This window comes from Bubalus kerabau, chromosome 18 (assembly GCF_029407905.1).
Source record: "Bubalus kerabau isolate K-KA32 ecotype Philippines breed swamp buffalo chromosome 18, PCC_UOA_SB_1v2, whole genome shotgun sequence".
In the NCBI taxonomy this organism is placed as follows: Eukaryota; Metazoa; Chordata; class Mammalia; order Artiodactyla; family Bovidae; genus Bubalus; species Bubalus kerabau.
In genome coordinates this window covers 21,766,348-21,784,010 of record NC_073641.1, presented here as the reverse complement: position 1 = coordinate 21,784,010, position 17,663 = coordinate 21,766,348, and the positions used below count along the sequence as shown (strand labels likewise).

The 17,663-nt window shown below is 37.7% G+C and overlaps 1 protein-coding gene across 1 annotated transcript in view; it reads right to left on the bottom strand.

The window, feature by feature from the left end:
• PDE4D (phosphodiesterase 4D) overlaps positions 1 to 17,663 on the bottom strand; it is an 849,844-nt gene that overhangs the window by 467,927 nt on the left and 364,254 nt on the right. The gene's annotated exons all lie outside the window — the stretch shown is intronic.

Genomic DNA, 17,663 nt, shown 5'->3' with positions numbered 1-17,663 from the left:
TCGCAAGTTATTGCCAAATTATTCTTCCTGAAACAGCTGTTTCCATCATGCCACTATAAAATGGCAGGAAAGACAGCATACATATAAATAATTGAAGTGTATATGATAATGCTGTAACAGACACATAAAAAAAGAGACAACAGCTAGCTAAAGGAGAAACAATTTTGGAAATAGGGAATTAGGAAAGGATTAACAAGAAAGATCTGCAGGAGGAGTTGGGGTTCATCACAAAGAGGGGGAAGAGGAGACCTACAGGCCAAGAACAGGTATAGTTAGTAGCTCTTTACATCTAAAATGCAGAGTATACGTGGATGATTGGAGGGATTTATCCCCAAGGATACAGGATATGGAGGAGGTAGACCATGGACATTTGGAAGTGAGATGTTTTATAGGCAATGAAAAGCTGTTGGTGTAAGCAGAGAAGCATCACAAAATTTTAAAGAATGACAGGAAGAGGATGATAGAAAGATAAAAAGATCAATTATGAGGCTATGAGTCTTTCAGGCAAAAGAAAATGAGGGCCTAACAAGGATAGTGTGTTGGGAAGGGCAACAAAAGGAAGAAGAAAGAACGTACCTGATAACAGATAGTGATGGAGAGTGTGGGCTGAGGCAGAGAAAGCATTTAGGATGACTTTTTGGCAAGTGCCATGGATCACGGAGGATGGGGAGGGACCCTGGGTAATCTCAATTACAAATATGTTGAGTTTGATTTCTCTGGAGATCCCTTAGCTAGTAGACATTTGTATATGCTGCTTTGGATTTGAGGAGAGCATGAGGAACTAGAACACATTCTAGTTCAAACCATTATTGCCAATAATTGTTCCCCAGATGAAAGTAGGGTTAGACTAAATCCTGATGATAATTAGAAGCTTTATTTATTGAAAAGAAGTACCTTTTAGCTGAGAAAGTACTACATTTTCCCCCAAATTTTCCCCTTATGAAATTTGTTCTCTCTGGCTAGGATGAGCTGGTTATGATGAAAATCTACTTTTGGTTCACACATTCACAAAACATGTACCCATGTACATAGGCATGGGGACAGGTGACCAGAGTCTTCATTCTACCAGGTCACTGGGATGGTCACTCAATATTTGTTATCTTTTGTGCAATTTTACCCAGTATTTTTTACTTCACCTGGAAAAGCATATCAATTTAGTACCTAGCCTGGAGCTACAAGAATGTATTAGATCATTTATTCAGCTTTCTGTAATGAAATCTTCATGGTAGCTCTACTGAAATAATAATAGGCCCTGACAATCCAATAAAGCTGTCTGAATCACTGAATATTTTAGATCATTTAAAAAGTGTGGCAATGGTTATTTTTAACCAGGCTAAGAGAGCATCATCTAGTGGTTACCATGAGAAAGATGAAGGTATTTTCATGAATACATAAAAAATATTAATTATCTGGATATAGACAAAGACCTTCAAAGAGCTTCAAAGTATTCCCCAATCCAATTTGTTTATACAAGTTTCTCAATCTCAGCTCTATTGGGATTTGGAGATTTTTAGTTGAATAATTCCTCTTTTTTTCAGTTGAAGTACAGTTGATTTACAATGTTGTGTTAGTTTCAGACATTCAGCAAAGTGGTTCAGTTATTCATACATAAATTTTTTTCAGATTTTTTCCTTATAGCTTATTACAAAACATTGAGTATAGTTCCTTGCCCTATACAGTAGGTCCTTATTGATTATTTTATATAAAGTAGTATGTACAGTTCAGTTCAGTTCAGTTCAGTCACTCAGTCATGTCCGACTCTTTGCAACCCCATGAATCACAGCACGCCAGGCCTCCCTGTCCATCACCAACTCCCGGAGTTTACTCAAACTCATGTCCATCGAGTCGGTGATGCCATCCAGCCATCTCACCTCTGTCGTCCCCTTCTCCTCCTGCCCCCAATCCCTCCCAGCATCAGGGTCTTTTCCAGTGAGTCAACTCTTGGCATGAGGTAGCCAAAGTATTGGAGTTTCAGCCTCAGCATCAGTCCTTCCAATGAACACCCAGGACTGGTCTCCTTTAGGATGGACTGATTGGATCTCCTTGCAGTCCAAGGGACTCTCAAGAGCCTTCTCCAACACCACAGTTCAAAAACATCAATTCTTCGGTGCTCAGCTTTCTTCACAGTCCAACTCTCACATCCATACATGACCACTGGAAAAACCATAGCCTTGACTAGACGGACCTTTGTTGGCAAAGTAATATCTCTGCTTTTTAATGTACAAGTTGATCCCAAATTCCTGATTTATTCCTCCTCCCTAATCCCCTTTGGTAACTATAGATTTGTTTTCTATGTCTGTGACTCTATTTACATTTTGTAAGTAAGTTCATTTGTATCATTTTCTTAAGAATAATTCTTCACTGTGTATAAGGTAGTGTTTTTCTACCTGGAGACTCAGCTTCAATCTTTGGGTCTAGAAGATTCCCTGGAGGAGAAAATGGCAACCCACTCCTGTATTCTTGTCTGAGAAATCCCATGGACAGAGGAGCCTGGTGGGCTACAGTATGTGTGATAGAAAGAGTCAGACATGAATGAGCGAGTGAGCCCGCACAACTTAAAATAAAAAATGTCCCTATATGTTGCCAAAAGTTCCAGTTGAAAACTACTGGCTACATTGATAATAAATTTAATAACCACTTTTTCAAAAAGGGTTATTGAAAAGCAAATGCTGATCTGGGCTCTGTTTGAATGATGATAGATTCCTAGTGAAATAGGTTATATTTGATGAAGATTGACTGTACACAATGTGTAACTGTTTTCCTTTGGTACAGAAAGTGGGATGCATTCACTTATACTTTGAATATATCACTAGTGCAAGTTCAGACTCATTGATTAACATTTTTTTTAATAAACAGGAGGCCCCTAATTACTGAGGAATCATAGTCCAATTCCTGTCTCCTTCCAGAGTCATTATCGCAAAGCATTTATATGAATACAATTTGCTATGTGCTAAACTGTGTCACCCCAAAATTCATGTGGAGATGCCTAACCCCCTGTACTTCAGGATGTGACTGTATCTGGAGACAGAGTCTTTAAAGAGGTGATGAGAGAGGCTGTTCAAATGGGTCTCTTATCCAATCTGCCTCGTGGTCTTTTCGTAAGAGGACATTTGGACCCACAGATTGACCAGTGCAGGCACAGAGCAAAGAGCGTGTGAGAACTCAGTGAGAAGACAGCCATCTGCATCCCAAGCAGAGAGGGGCCAGGAGAAACTCAACCTGGCACCACTCTGATTGTGGACTTGCAGCCTCCAAACTGAGAAAACAAATCTCTGTGGTTTAAGCCATTCAGCCTTTGTTATGGCAGCCCTAGCAAACTAATACTAATAGTTTATTTCTTATACTACTACTAATGAACTAAAAGTAATACTAATTTGAGTAAATGGAAGTTGGTTGATTGATTAGAAATCTAAGTGTGCAACTGTAATCTTTTCTCAAGGAGAAAAGAGGCTGATTAACACAGACTCAGACTCCTAGTATTCATTCCCATATCCTTTTTTCTGAGCCCACAGACTACCGGGAAGAAGGCGCATACAGAATGGAGAGAATGAGAAGAAGGTGGGAAGCAGGAGGGGCCCCAGAGCAGCGCAGGGCAGAGGCCCGCCAGCCAGAGACAGGCGGCAGAGCTGCTGAGACGCGTGAGCACCCACAGGTGCTGGGTTGTGAGAAGTGTTGCCCAGGAGCACAGGTGTTTTCTGTACCTGAGGGTGCTGTTGAGTCCTGACACGCCTCTTTCACTGCTCCCAATATTTGTTGCTAATTTTGCTAAAACAAAAAACGTTTTCTGAGTTTAATACTTCTGCAGGACAAACAGAACTAGGGCTTACATTTCACAATTTCTGTAACTGATTGTATCTACTTTTGTGCTTCTATCACCTTTCTGACAATTTCAATATCGCTTTCCTCTAGGAACCTTCCTCTCTCCCTTTCCCAGTGACTTCTCATTTTTACTATATGGAAGGTCTTGACAAAGACTCCATATGATGGTACTCAGGGAAGGGATACATACATCTATGCCAAGATAGGTAACATACACTTTCTCATCATTTATTTCCTAAATAATTTATTGTCCGATCTGTGCCTGGCTCTATGCTGGGCACCAAGGATGTGGCAGTGAGCAAGAAGCAATCCATACACTCAAAAACCCTGCAGCCTGACTGGGTGAGGATGGAGTGGAAAAGCCAGATTAAATCTGATTACTTATTCTCTATGTATTAGGGACATCAAAGTATTATGAAATTTAAAGAAAGCTATTTTCCTGCAAGAGTAAAAATAGAGTCCTTGAGTTTGTGGAGGCTACAAAATATTAGAGGAAATTTTTTAAAAAACATGAATATAGAAAATTATTAGAATCACAGGTGAAAAGACTGTCATTTTCTTCAACACTGAGATTAAGATTTAGGAGTGTTAGCTTCTTTGTTAATCTCTTCACTGCTACTCCTGAAATAAGAATTCAGAACCATCCAGTGACCATGTGGTCACACTTACAATGCTGCTCATTCTCAATTTGGAAATTATCTCCCTGTGTTCCAAGGCAACATGCTGTTCTTTCAACAAGTCATTGTTTTATAAGAATATACTTGAACTCAAACTGAGGTATATTTTGATACAGTTAGATTTCCTACTTTATTCTCTCCATTTAATGAAAAGTCATATTTCTTTTTACCACCTCAATATCACACTTCATTGACTAAGTTAGAACACCAACATACAGCTCCTCTTCTTTAGTTGTTTTCTGGGCTTCCTCCCTTTTTCCTTCCCTCCCTTTTGGTAATTATCAAAACAGTATCCTTTCTGCCAAAGAGCACAAATGTAACTACATGAAAGGAAACTTACACATGTTGTCTTAAACAAATCTTAGATGAGTCCCAGCAAGTATTCTGAAACCTCACCATTTAATTCGGGGTCGATTATAGCGCATCTACAATAATAATCTACCACTGTTCCAGATGTACTGACTTCTCAGCAGATTAAAAAGAAGTTCAAATAAAGGTTTTAAAATGTACAACTTGAAAATATGAGTTACACAATAGAAAGACACCATTCATGACTTGGATCTTCCGTCACCCATTTATCCATCCCCTCCAACCATGGTTTTCATTACAAGTTTGTTGCCAGAGTTACACTTCTATGGGATAGAAGCTCTACATATAATGACTTAATGACTACATATCTTAAGCAAAAGGCCATTTATTTGATTTACTTGCTGTATATAGTAAGCAATGTACTGTACTGAAGAACAAGCTAGACCTGACATTTTTACAAATTTGAGGTCTACACTGCAAAATACTGGTTATTGTCAAACACCTTGCAAGGATATTTGCTTGCGAAATACATTGTAATACTCAGTGTAAAAAGTGACTGAAGGTAAGTCTGTACTTGTCTGGGTACAATGCAACATGCCGAGTCCACTCTACATACATATACTTATCAGCTTATATAAACACACAATTCTGCTGACTTACACAGGAGTTGATTACTTTTAGGTGGAAAAAAGGTAAGGTAATGTGAATAGGAACACAGCATTGACGCATTTGAAGACCTTACTGATGTAAATTTAAAATAAAAAAGGAAGGAATTGAACCCTCTTTAACTGGTTTCAAGTCAGTGCCATAACCACTATGTCTCTCTTAATAAATGCAGTATTAGTAAAAAATTATCTAACTTTGTCAAACTACAGGCAACAATTCTATCAACCCGTATTGCATATCCATTTCAAGTAGGCTTTCAAGACTCAACATCCCCTATTAGGGAAGAAGGTTACATTTTCATGACTCTACATTAATAATTTGGCATCTGTGTGCCTTTGTGGTGTGGCTGTCACACCCCTAATTACAGAAGGGAGTTGGGCGACTGATTAAAACTGAGCTGTGTAGGGAGTCTCAGGATACATTTTCCTAATGTTCTCTGATACAGTTGCTAGTTACTGCCAGTGTGTTTTAAATTCAAATGGTCCTAGAGGTTGACAGGAAGAACCTTGGTACCTGGGGAAGAGAATTGAATATTTCCCCTCAAAATTTTTTTAAAAGTTCATTCCCATTCCTTTTTATTTATTTATTTTTTTTTTACAGTTGAAAAACTAACCCCAAGGCATTTCCGAGAGTTTGGAAACTTTTAGAAAAAAATCACTTAAATATCCGAATGTTCCTCTATGTTTTCAAATAAGGTCATGTCTGGCAAAATGTATCCTTTATGTGTGAGTTTATGCATGCATCATAAGAAAAGGAAAAATAGAAGTGTAGGCTGATAATGATAGTCTTTCAGTAAGTTATGTTGCTTTTTGAATTTTGGATTCTGATTTTAAGATTTCATAAAATTATGGAGAATTGGCATTTTCACAGAGAATAGAGTCTCATTGTAAAATGCTCCCAAAGTTCATTCTGAAAAAACTGAATATAACGACTATATAAAACCCAAATTGAGGGATTAGTTTTAGACCCATTTGTCAAACATATCAACCCTATTTTTACATTGCAGTAAAAAGGCTAGAAGATAAGAAAGGGTTTTCATATTGCACTCCCTCTTTTCTTGTAATGAAAACACTCAGTTCAACTTTGAAACTCTTAATTATACAACGTGAGCTGGCCTGGGTAGTGAGTGAGAGAGCGAGAGTGTGTGTATGTGTGTGTGTGTTTGTGTGGTGTGGGTCTTTGTGGAGATTGTGAGTTAGCACAATTTTGGAACCTTGATCTAGAAATGACATCTTCAGAGGAAAAATAGCTAAGCCTATTCTGGCCTCCATAGTGACCACATGTAAATCAATGCTTTTTATAGAATTTGAACCGATTTATCACACTTAGGCACTAAGGAATGTTATCTGTAGATTGTGAGATACTGGGAATCTGGTAATAAGAGATTTTAATAAATATATCCATTATTCAGGAAAATCCTCTGTGAAATATTGACCATAGATGATTCTGAAGGTAGTACAAGCACTAGTAATCTCTTAAATTCCTAAAATCTACAGACCCTGAAACTATATCAGCTTTTGCTAATAGCTAAGCTAAGAATATTCTCCAGCTCACGATTCCTCTTTGGTTAATTTTTTTCTAGCTATCCAGTATGCTGAATTTTAGAACTAACCTCTCACCCTGACCCTCCAAGCTCAGCAGACCTCCAAAGCAGTTACTAAAGGGCAACAAAACACGTTTTCACAGACAAACAGCTAGAAGAAAGGAAAGCAGTTACCGTCTCCTCTGTGGCTTAATGTCTATGGGCTTGTTGGTTGCATAAGGTGATCCATGAACATATGCGGGGCTTCGGAATCTAGCCATCTTCCCCAGGGTTAGGTACTCACAGCTGGTTGGCAAACTCATTTTATCCAAAAGGCAGGAAGTGAAAACAAGTCTTAGGAGTCAGCCCAGCATTCCTGGGAAATGCTGGAAAGAACGTGTCAGAGAGTGGATTTCAGACATATGCTGCTCTCTGGTCGCTGGGTGCTGCTTTGCTTTAAAAGTAATCCCGTGTTTCTCAGAGGCTACACGCATTTGCTTGTTTTCTTTTCATGGATACAGGAAGCTTGTTGCTTATTTCTAACCAGAATCAGTGCTCTGACCAATTACTGGCTGAGTAGATGAGGTAAAAATTCTGTAGTGCCACAGAATTTTTCTATTTCTACTCAGTAGAACCTATTTCTACTCAGACGAGATCTCTGAGTAGGCAGCAAGGTTTAATCCATTATTGTTTGATGTCTAAAAGAACATCAACCTAATGTACAGTGGTTGGGAAATCAGAGTAACACTACACACCGAACATGCATCTGAGAGGGAGGAAATAATCAATTATTTGGTATGTTTTCAAAGGGGGGAAACTGTTTGCTAAACTTATTACAGATCCTTAGAAAATGAGATGGGCACATGGAAATGATTACACTGGTTTTCCAATTTGCTGGTCAAAAAATTGTGGGTTCTGCCTCATAAATTATGGTTCACAATAGAACTGAACTCAGCCTCAGGAACATAAAAAAAATGGTCAGTGTTGGACTTTGAAAGTGATTTTTTTTTCTTATTAGAAATATTCTCTCAGAAGGAACCTAGCTGATCGCTGGATGAAAAGCTATCAAAAAAGTGATGGGAAATTCTTTACTATTTGAAAGTCATTTTTTCCCCATAACAATGAAAGACAAACTGGAGAAATTGGAAATCGTTCTAAAATTCTCCCTAGAGCTACAAATCTCAGAGAAAAGTTAGAGCTTTCATGAGCCCGCAGTTTTCAATAGTCCTCACCTCATTTCCTAGTATTCTAGTAACACAACCACTGCGGTCCTCATGTGCAGTCTCAAGACAGGAGTTCAGATTACTATGCAGGGTAATTTTTATGTTTGAAAAATATTTCTTATCCAGGATTTGAATAAACACAACCTATTTATTTAAGAGACCTGGGACCCAGGCAAACACAAAATCTGCTGAGAGAAAGCTGTATTTTATTTTGTAGTGGCCAAATTCAGACAATGTTTGGGTTTAAACCACATTATTTAAATTCAGATTTTTTTTTAAGTTCGAAAGGGAAGATAATTTTCCATTGGTGGCTCAGATGGTAAAGCATCTGCCTGCGATGCGGGAGACCTGGGTTCAATCCCTGGGTCGAGAAGATCCCCTGGAGAAGGAAATGGCAACCCACTCCAGTACTCTTGCCTGGAAAATTCCACAGATGAAGGAGCCTGGTAGGCCACAGTCCATGGGGTCGCAAAAGTCAGACACCACTAAGCAACTTCACTTCACTATTGCCTATCTAATGATTCTCCTTTTTGTACTTTTTTATTACAAAATAATACTTGGTCATTTTAACATGTGAAATGACACAGAGGTATATAAATAAAACCCTTTTTCTTTTTCCTATGAGTTAATACTACTAATTTTCTGTGTGCCAATTCTGTCACTTCATTTACAGACATATACATACACACATAATATACATACACACTGACAAATACACAGGGCTTCTCCATCCTGTTTCTGTAAAGTGGGATTATACTTTACATAATCTTCTACAAATACTTTTGTGCTTCAAAGAATTCATGGATTTTTTTTTTCAGGCAATACGTAGACATCTAGTATGTTCTTTTTAACAATTACATAAGGCTCCACAGAATGAATGCATTATTATTTATTCAACCAATAGTCTAGTGGTAGACATATAATTTTGGGCTTCTATAAACAGTAAACACATTTGTCAATATATTCTTAATGGTTGGAGCTTTTATTTCTGAAAGTGGGTTCCTAGATCCCAAATTCTGTGCAGTTTTCCCTTTAATAAATAGCCTATGGCAGTACACACTCCTAAAAGTCATGTCAGAAAAGGTCTATTTCCCACAGCCTTGAAAACACTCTCTTCTGACATTCAAGTCTGTTCCTTTATAGCAGAAAAATAAGGGAGCCAGCACTCCAAACTGTCCAGTGATTGCATATGGTTCCTTGCAAACATGAAACTGTCATTAGGGTTCCTATGAAGGAAAGGGCAGCCTACTTGAACTGAGATACACCAGGGAGAAGACTTGAACCTCACCAACATGAGAGAGCACACCAAAGTAGAGGAGAGGCAGCCAAGAATTTTTGCTTAGTTTTTATAGTCAATGGGAGATAAAATACCAATAGAATTCCTGCCACGTCTCCAGTCCAGTCCTTGGTATATCTTCCTTACTAATATTTCATAATTGGGAAAATATCATATAATTTTACAACACGGCGGTAGTACCTAATGATTACCAACTAACTGTGATGTACAGCTTTGATGTATAACTGTGAGTAATTTATAGTTTTCAAATTTAAGGGGCCCTTTGGACCTACTATTCCATCTTAGGTTCCTAAGAACACATGTACAATATTTTTATCTGTAAACTGATTTAAGGGTCTTTGTCCAATACTAGAGAATAAGGACTGCATCTATAAGAATTTCCTAAAAGGGGTAGGAAAAAAAAAAACTGAAGAGTATGACATAAACCTCTATGGGAGACAATATATATTCACTGCTAGGTAAAACTCCTTGATTTTCCTCACGGGGGCATTTTTGCTTGTACCTGGGCTATGATTTACCACAAGCTGACGGCATTTCCAGGGGATTACTTGTACTCAAGTTGAGATGAGAAGGGATTACATTTAAAATCTAACCTGCCAAGAATTTAGAATCCCTGAGAATGATGGCCAATTAGCAGTGGTGGCCTTGAGGCAAAGTTAAACCTTCCTATCTTACACAATTCCCTTTCCCTGAGGCTGGGCAGAAGCAGTGGGTGACTCTACCTTAGGGAAAATGCTAACACAAGGGAGAACTTAATGTTTAAGTTAACAGGTTCACAGCAAGATAGGGCTCAGATCTCACTAAGGAATGATGACTAGAAAGGCAGGAAAATCCAGCACAAATCTCACTCGTCAACCCCATGATTCTAAAACAAGGGCAGAAATCACATTAGGGTATCAAGAACACCAATTTTTTGGTATATTAGAGGTCCAATGCTGGTCATGTCCTTAGCAACAATTAAAAGCAATGGCTAGTGAGTAACAGTTTGAGGCCACAGGACTTCCCTAATAAAAATTCCAATATTTATCAAAGAAGATTCTTTCAACCAAAAGCTCTACTCTGGCATCATGGGTTTGGCAAATTGGAAAGCTGAAGGAATTCTTTCAGGATACCAGGAAATCATCTGTTCGTGACCTTATCAAAGCCCAATCAGCGGAACCATTTTTCCTTACTTGTGGTTTGGGAGGACTTCCTCCTACCCGCTGTGTTCTCTGTCACACCCAGACCAGCAACAACGCCGCTGGTGTTCATATCCACCTTCAGCTGTTGAAGCTCTTCTCACTTTCTGACCTACGTGTTTCCTAGCAAATGGATCCAATCCAGTGGCATCAAACAGTCATGACGTGCTAACAAATTCTCACATCTCCTTCCAGAGTCTGTACCTTTCTGCCATTACATTCACCTGCTCACAAGAAAATTCCATTTGGAAATCTCACAACTGCTTCATTCCAGCATTTAATTCACATCAATTCTCTTTCCCTATCTCCCCAAACATTTTTCTTCCTGTGTTCTCTCGCCTTCTTGCCATACAGCCACCCACCTGACAGTCATTTCTAACCAGGCCACAAATCCTAAAGACATGAATAAACTGAATAATATATTACATTAAATAGCATATTATTACACTATAATAATGTTCTATTTCTACAACAATATTAGATTAGCAATGATAGTAATAATAGCAGATGATTTCTATGCACTAGACACTATAATTAGCTCTTTTAATCTTCATAAAATAATTGAGTTCAGCACTGTCATTATGTCCCTTTTATAGATGAGAAGAGCAAGGCACAGAGAGATTGAGGTACATCCCCAGGTCAGAGTCTTAAGAGTGAAATCAGAGTTAGGAACCAGTTAATCTGGCTCCAAAAAACAGACTATCTTATTCCTCTCAGCAGATTTTATTTACCTGAAATTAATTAATTAATTTTTTTTCATATTTTGCCTAGAGTTAATATCTCCAGTCTTTTTCTTCTTAGTTCCATTCTTCACTTGAATATCATGTGGATCATTTTTAAATGGGAATCTGAACATGTGACTATTTTGCTTATTATCATTCAATGACTCTCCATTTCTTTAGTGATAAAGCTCTACATTTAAGATCCAAAGCTTAGCACAGAGATCCCCTCTGACCTTGCTCTGATGTCCACTCCTGTATCTGTCATGGATAGCCCTGGTAGTATCCTGGAAAGTCCAGCTCTTTCACACCACTGGACCTTCAAGACGAAAAGTCCTCTGATCAGCATTCTTTTCTCTCCCTTCTGCAGCTGGCTGACTCCTTTTAAGTGTCATCTCTTCCAAAACACGCCATTCCTCAGTTTTATTGAGATGCCTCTCATATGTTTTTTCCCACCCACATATGATTCTAACTCACTGTTTCACAGCTCTTCATGCATTTATAACTCTCCCAGTGGCACTAGCGTTTCTGGAGGGCAGGCATTCTGCCTTATTTCACTTGCAACTCGAGCACCTAAACCACGCCTGCTTGTTAAATAAAGCAGCTGGAATTATAAAGGCGCTGGATGTCCCAAAGACTCGCTTAACTCTCTCCTGAATCCTTCATTCTCAGCTACTCTTCCAGAATAATAATTATTAAGTACTGAAATACATTTGAAGTAGTCAAACTATTCACTGCATTCTACCAAACACAAACATTTCACAAAGAACAACCACTGTACTGTGAACGCGAAGTCTCTTCTCAGTGAATGAGGAATGTTCACGGGTTTTAGCTGGGGATGTCAGAGATGTGTCTGTCTGGGCAGACCATTTCAGTTCAAGAATTAAATTATCAAAGTAGTTGTTCAACCACCTGATTAATCACAGATTATGCCTTTATTTAATCATGTTCTATGCTTTGAGAACACAACTGGCATATTTCAAATTCATCAATTAATCATTCTTCTATAATAATCTAAGATAACAATCTATTATCTTCTATGATAATCTTCTTCTGAAACTCCACATAGTACACTTCATACAGACTTGGACAAAATGGTTTCAAATTGAAGGAAACACTGCAAGTCCATATGTAGACTTACCATGAAGGACATCACAGTGTTTCCCAAATGAATAAAGGGATGTAAATTTCCTTAGTGTCCAAATGCTTGGGAAAAAATGAATATCCATTCAATACAAATATTTATGATTTCAATAAAATGACTACGTTGAAAAACAGACTACACTAAGATACACTAACTGGCATCTTAAACACATAAACATAGACAAACACATGAATCCCACAGCCACATGCGTTTGGAAAATTCTCCATTACATGGATGTTTTTGGAGAAGCAGGAGTAATTAGGTTTTACTATGCTAATGTTTGTTCCAATTTGTGAATAAGAAATGGATAGACTATGTGGCACCCTCCGTGGGAACCTATGTGACACTGTGGGAATTAGGCTTCTGAAATAATATCTAATGACATGGAGATGAATTCATAAAATATTAACAGTCAAAAACTAGGTTATAAAACAGTATAGCAGTATGATATTGTTTTCAACAAACAAAAAAATATACTCATATATTGAAAACAAGAGAATAAAAATAATACACATCAGAATATATATATATATACACACACACACACACACACACACACAGACAGGAAGAAACAGATGATTTTAATTTTCTGCTTTTCTCCTACCTATATTATCTAAACATTCTAAAATGTCTCATGTTACTATTTTAATAAGACAAGTGAAATTTTATTAAAATTCCAAACTCTGGATTCCATCAACTAAAAAGAGAATTTATTGATTGAGATGAATTAGCAACTTACATTAGCAGAAAATAATAGAAACATTGATTTTTTTTTTTTTTTTTGCACTTGGTGTTTATAGCATCTTTGGCATGTATTCAGATACAGTTGTTAAGACTAGCAAAAAATTGCTCAGACTTGAGTAGTGAACAAAAAGAAAATAGTTCCTATAGCTAAAGGAGACCCTAAAATCTGGGTATCTTTTGGGACCGAAGCTGAGATTCTCAGATCAAATAACTGTTTTAAAAAAATTATGCAATCGGGGGCCTTACTTATTAGGGAATATATTTCAATAAAAATGAATCTGCAAGCTTGAGCAGTGTTAGAATTTTGAAAATACACTAAAATGAAGGGGGCTAATAGTATTATTATAGATGCAAATAAAAGCGGTAGTGGTCATGCTTAGGTTGGAAAAAAATGAAATAATTTATAATAACAAAAGCATTGCGTATTTCAAATCTAGACAACTTGTTTCAATGAGTCACATGAAAAAAAAGTCCTTAAAGAATGATTTACAAAATAAAATGCAGTGAAAAAAGAAAGAGTCAGCTATTTCCTTAAGGAGCTGCATTTCTGGACTTCCCTGGGGGTCCAGAGGTTAAGAGTCCAACCGCCAATGCAGGGGGTGTGGGTTCAATCCCTGGTTGGGGAGCTGAGGTCCCACACGTCTCACGGCCAGAAAACCAAAACATAAAATAGAAGCAATACCGTATCATATTCAATAAAGACTTATAAAATGATCCACATTGAACAAATCTTAGGAAACAATAAAAAAGCTACAACTCCCCCTGACCTGACTGACATTCACAAACAACTTTCTGATCTGGAATCTGACTTCTTGACTAGAATTACCTAGAAAAGGTATCATGTAGAATTGGTGTTCTTTTTTTTTTTTTTTTTTAAAAATTTTATTTTATTTAACTTTACAATATTGTATTGGTTTTGCCAAGAATTGGTGTTCTTAGACCAGTCATACCTTCAGTTATAAGAGGCAGTGTTAACATTTTGACTCACAAATTAGCCTCTAGGGAATATTATTAACTTAACTCAATTCTGCAGATTGTGAAAACTAGTGAGACTTAATGGCATACCTTTTAAAACTTGAAAAATCATGAAATCCCATAAATTAGTCAGCCTCATCAGCAGGCCTAACTTTATAGCAAGGATAACTTTTCTTAATTAATCAACTGCTTCGTTTTATAAGAAGGCAAGTTTGGAATAAATGAACCAGAGCTTTTCACCTTCTTAGACAAGTTGTGTTCATTTAACAGTGTCCCATTGGGAAGAATGTCTGAAAATTTTATATCTGTTAACTGTCACCTCCTCAAAAATCCCAGCAGAAACCTGCAAATCCCACTAAGTTAACTAAACATACTGCAGTAAGGGAGAAGACCCCTTGGACAGGGTCTTTTTTTTTTTTTTTTTTAATTAAGACTTTTAAAAAAGATTTTCGATATGAACCATTTTTTAAAGTCTTTACTGGATTTATTACAATATTGCTTCTCTTTTATTTTATTTATTTATTTATTTTTGGCTATGAGGAATGTGGGATCTTCGCTCCTGACCAGGGATTGAACCAGCATGCCCTCTATTTGAAGGCAATCTTAACCACTGGACTGTCCGTGAACTCCCTTGGACAGGGTCTTAAGAGTACCTTATCAGAAGAAGCTAGGGAAGCAAGCAGCTAAGTTATTTTTTGTTCATTCTCTCTCTTTTTTTTTTTTTTTTTTTTACACAGGGATGAGAAAGTAGCTCGATCCCACTATCATTTAACAGGGACAGGAAATTCTGTTGGTTTCAGTTTCACACCTAACAAAGGCCCTTGACTACTGATAATCTATCTCAATGAACCTATTATATACGCAAAGCTTAAAGCAGCAATAAAATCAACTGAACAAAGTGATGCTCATTCATTGAAGTCCCAGGTAGGCCCACACAATTTATACCTCCCAGCTCTTTATAAACTGTTTGAATGTTAAATGGAGTGACATTTTGCTCTAGAATGTATGAAAATGGAAACAAATGAGTTTAATAAACATAATGTGCTCTGACAACATGACTTCTGCAACAGATGTCCTATACTACTTCCTACACTTTCGGCCTTAAACAGCATCATTTGCTTGCCAAGATACAAACTGTTGCCAATATTCAGCTGCAGAATTTCCAACAGTAGGAAGCAGTGGAAAGAATTAAAACAGTTTAGTGCTTAATTTCCAAATAATCAAATGTCTTCTATCATTATAAAATGGAAGATGAAAAACAATACCGCTGCAAGTTCTTACTCTGTCAACTAGTTCGTCAAGCAAAGAGGAGGTGTCTTTGGCAAAGACTGTTCTATATTTGGTAGCTGGATGATTTAAAAAAAAAAATATTTCAACTCATTCCTCTACCTCAGCTAGCTAGCCAGCCAGCATGAGTTGAACACCTACTATAGATATACAAAAGAAATAAATGCTATAACTCTTAATCTAGGAAAAGAAGTCATAAATCCATTTGATGTCCAATTCATGCATCATGGAAGGACTCACTTCAAACGACCGTACTGTGAGATAGAAATAAACAGTTGACACATTAGTGATCCTATTTGAAACCTGTGGTTGACTAACATTACAGTGAGTTTATATTCTGCTTATGCCATCACTTACTTCCCTACATTAATTAAGTTGTTAATGTTCTCTCTCGAGTGGATTACAAACCACGAGGTGGGCAGATACATACACATTCATCTTTGATTTATCCACAAGGCCTAGTACATTGGTCTATGTACTGTAGGTGCTCAGTAAATAGTTGTTAAAAAAGGACTTGAATTTATATTTCATAGTCATTAACTTTTAAAACTAGATATTGTCCCTGCATGATTATTAAATAGTGCCTCCTTTTACTCTCAAAAGTATCATTGTTTGGACTGTAAATTACCTGGCTATCATCTCACCCTGGAACTGCAAATAAATACACAAGGCTGGCTTAGCCACTAGCGTGAAAACAATTCAAAGGCAAAGACCGAGTCTTATCCATAACTGCTTCCCCAAATCTGTCACAGTACCCCCACTTCTTTAGGGTCTACATTGATGACCCAAGGAATATTAACAAGTAGTAGAGAAACTCAGATTTAATCACTCTGAATAAATCCCAGAGGAAACAAAATGGAAAAGAGTGATCAGCAAAGAATTACGGAAGTAAAAGTATTGACCTGGATGTTCTCTTAAATTTAGATGACACGAAAGTCATGCCCGTGTCCTCAAATCCATATAGCTGTGAAATATCTTTGCTATTGTCAGATGCCTCTAGATTCCTGGGTTCATTCAGCAAAATTCGAGAGTTATTTGTAATTAAGGGAAAGATCAAGAATGAGGATGCTGGTTATGGAGCCAAGTGACTTTTGGTTTAGTCCCATGCTGCCAAAAATGGCTTAGTAACCCTAGAGGACTGATGACACCATTCTAGTATCGGTTTCCAGGACACTTAAGCTTTAATCATTCATTCAACGAGTATTTGTCAAGTTACTATTCTAGGTGTTGGGAATCCAGCAGGAAATAAAACAGACAAGTAAGTGTGCCTGCTTCCCTGGAACTGACCTTCCAGTAGAGGTAGGTAGATGATCAGATAACGAAGAGAAATATGGAAGAGCGGTGATACGTGACAGAAACAAAAAAGCAGCAAGGAAAGAATACAAGGAGGTCAGGCATGGGGTCAGGAGGGGGACGCCTTGCTGCCCTGGGGCCCTTGGCGGCAGACTAGGAGATGTGAGAGGTGGAAGTTTACCTGCTGTAACTGACTCCCGTGGAGATAAAGGGAAAGGATCCAATGCAGCTAACATGATACAGAACACAATTATCACTAAGATTCTACAAGTCCCTAAACTGAAACGTTTCTTTTAATTAATAGAAGAGACCCATGTGCTTTTCTGTCATGACTTGTTCCTTTGTTGATGGACTATTCGCTATTGTTAGTCACTAGACAACTCAATCGGAGAAGGCCATGGCACCCCACTCCAATACTCTTGCCTGGAGAATCCCATGGATGGAGGAGCCTGGTGGGCTGCGGTCCATGGGGTCGCAAAGAGTCGGACACAACTGAAGCGACTTAGCAGCAGCAGCAGCAGCAGACAACTCAAGATAAGCAACTGTGATTTAGCAACTGTTTAAAATTTTCCTGTTAAGTGTGATGAATTAATCCCAAATCCAGGTAACATAGGATAAAAGGCAATTACAGAAAACATAAAGTGATAATAAATTAAGAGTAAATCAGTTAGGAGCAGCACAGGCCCTTGTTAACTACCTTAATTACTGATATTTAGTAACAGAAGCTGGTGCCAAAATTTTAAACACAGTCACCTCCCCTTTACTTATTCCCTTGAGACAAATATTCAGTTACAAAGTCATGGATTAGTC